The sequence below is a fragment of the Sipha flava genome, unplaced genomic scaffold, assembly GCF_003268045.1.
Source record: "Sipha flava isolate LNK unplaced genomic scaffold, YSA_version1 17099_pilon_pilon, whole genome shotgun sequence".
In the NCBI taxonomy this organism is placed as follows: domain Eukaryota; kingdom Metazoa; phylum Arthropoda; class Insecta; order Hemiptera; family Aphididae; genus Sipha; species Sipha flava.
In genome coordinates this window covers 1-3,059 of record NW_020271905.1, presented here as the reverse complement: position 1 = coordinate 3,059, position 3,059 = coordinate 1, and positions in this window count along the sequence as shown.

The following is a 3,059-nucleotide window of genomic DNA, read 5'->3' as shown; positions in this document are numbered from 1 at the left end:
GGCATGATTGGAAATATAGTATAAACTATTATAATTTCTAAATAAATGCACAACTACTCAGTTCACGTTTTTACAATACGTAAGTAGACAAATGACAAATTACAACAAATTGATAAGGCAAAATCTACATCGGCCTCGATTAAAATGGCGGATAATGACTTCGCATCTTATCATCAGTTAGCAATCTAGTTTATTATACATATCTGTGTTGCGCCCCAAGAGTATGTTGTTGGAGAAAGGCTAAATGATAATAGAAATCAAAATACTTTTTCAATTATTCCAACTAATTGTACAGCTCAATTTATTCCAACAAGACACGTTTTGAAAAATTTTTTTGAAATTAAAGATATTCTATCCGACACTTTTGATTATATTAATAAAATAAAAAGTTGTAATACAATTTTAATGAATTTTATTCAAGGTAGCCTTTGGAAAAATAAAATGAAAGAACACAATAAAAATCAAATAGTATTACCAATATTTGTTTTTTGACGATTATGAGGTAGGGAATCCTTTGGGTAGTCATTCCAGTATACATAAATTAGGTGCTATATATTTGACTGTCCCTTGTGATAGAAGCTGTTGGCTACACTGTCGTGTGTGGCGCATGTCCGTTTGGTGCTGTGTGTGACCGCTTACGGTTCTAGTTACTCATTTTTATTATTTTGTATTATATAATTATGTTATGTTTAAATGTTAATAGTTATTCATATTTGGTTATGTTTTGATGTTTATGTTGATTGTTAAGTCTCTTTTGTTAAAGTATTCGGCCCATTAAACAGTTTTATTCGTTAATGTTTATTATTCAATTTATTTCAAAGTTTATAACACTTGCATACCTATCCATCGTCAAGCTTCACTAAATAATATATTTTTAGTTTTATTGTTCCATTCAGCTGATAGACAAACATTTGGAAATAATATTATATTTAGACCACTCATTGACGAATTAAACTACTTAAAAGAAACTGGTATTGAAGTTAATACTGATAAGTTTAAAGGAAATATTAAGTTTTAATTAGGTCTCATTATAGGTGACAATCTTGGGATTCATAGCATAACTGGTTTTGTGGAAAGTTTTTCATCAAATTATCCTTGCAGAATGTGTAAAATTAAAAAAGAAGACATGAAAAAGCAATGCTATGTTGATATAAACTTGCAACGAAGTTGGGAACAATATAATTTAGATGTAATTGATGGTGATGTTACTAGAAGTGGAATAAAAGAGGCTTGTATTTGGCATGATATAAAAAATTTTAGAGTATTAGACCAAGTAGGAGTAGATATAATGCACGATTTATTGGAAGGGGTTTGTAAATATGATATGACGTTTTTAGTATTTTATTATGTTTATGATTTAAAATTGTTCTCCTTGGAAGTACTTAATGATAGAATACTTAGTTTTGATTATGGGCCTGATAAAGGCAGCAAGCCTACTGTATTAAATGTAGAAAATATTCGCAAGCATAATATTCGTCTTTCTGCATCTGAAATGATGACATTAGTTCGTTATTTTGGTTTACTTATTGGAGATTTTATTCCAAGAAACGATCCGGTATGGTACCTTTATATCCTTTTGAGGCAAATTCTTGACTTAATTACTTCCTTGTCGTTTCAAAAAGGGTGTTGTGAACTTCTACAAACTCTGATAGCTGAACACCATGATCTATATTTAAAATATAGTAATCTATATCTTAAACCAAAATACCATTTTATGTTGAATTATCATACATTATTGAAAAAATTTGGGCCCCTTGTTTCTTTATGGTCAATGCGAATCGTAGCAAAACACCGAATTTCAAAAATATCTGTTAACACTTCTAGCAACAGGCGTAACATATGTAAAACACTTGCGATTAAGCATCAGTTGCAGTTAAATGATATGTTCCTTAAAGGCACTTTAAGTAATGAAATTGAAATAGGTCCATCTAAATTTATCATTGATTCAGAGGTGGAAGAAATAAAAAGACATAATATTCAAATTGACTCAAAAGACTTGCTAATTAAATCGCCGTTTATTTTGGTAAAAGGCACTAAATACAAACCTAAAATGGTACTTATTTGTAATATTGAAGAAAATGAACTTCCTAAATTTTGTATAATACAACAAATTTTTCTATATGATAATAAGTATGTCATTTTTAAGTGTGTAGAACTTGAAACAATTGTGTTTGATGAACATATATTCTCTTATGAGGTAAAAGAAGAGAATAATTATCAATTTTTGTATCACCATATGTTACCTTCCTTCATTCCAAATAATATTAATATATTACCTAATGGATATAAATATGTAACATTGTGAAGCGGCATTTAGATATATTCTGTGACACTATTATATTGTATGTAACTTAAAAAATATTTATTTTTAAAAATGTAATATCAATATAAAATTGGTTATTGTTATTCATGTTAATATTATTGTCTATATTTTAGTACAAATGTATAGTTTAATATTTTGGTAAATATAGTATAAGTTATTAAAATAAAGTCATCTAAAGTTATCAATCAAATATGTACAAATATTGTTTAATTAATTTCTCAATTATTTATACACTTAAAATGTATAATAAGAAATATTGTAATTAAAAATGGAAGTTATTAATATGATTTTTAATAATATAAGTATTGATTGAAAATGTATACATAAAAATGTAATTTACTCCAAAATAAATTTTTTTTTATACCATACAATATTATGTTTTGTTTATTTATTTCAAATGTAATGTCTTTATGTTTTATTATTTTACTTTCAGTAGCCAGAAATTTAATAGAAATTTTGATACTTAGTTCTACAGATCTGAACTGTAGGGTTGACACAATGCTTTGTAACAATAAAAAGCAACATTAGTAGATTGTACTAAACTATATAGTTTAACTTACCTAGTATTATTGTAATGATTAAAGACTGAATTGTAATAAACACTTAAATGTACATGGTTGTATTTACAATTTAATGTGTGTAGCGACCAACAATTAGGGATCTACAACAAAGCATATTAGTCTATCTACATCAGTGGTTCTCAACCTTTTTTAGTTCACGGCACACTATTATACAT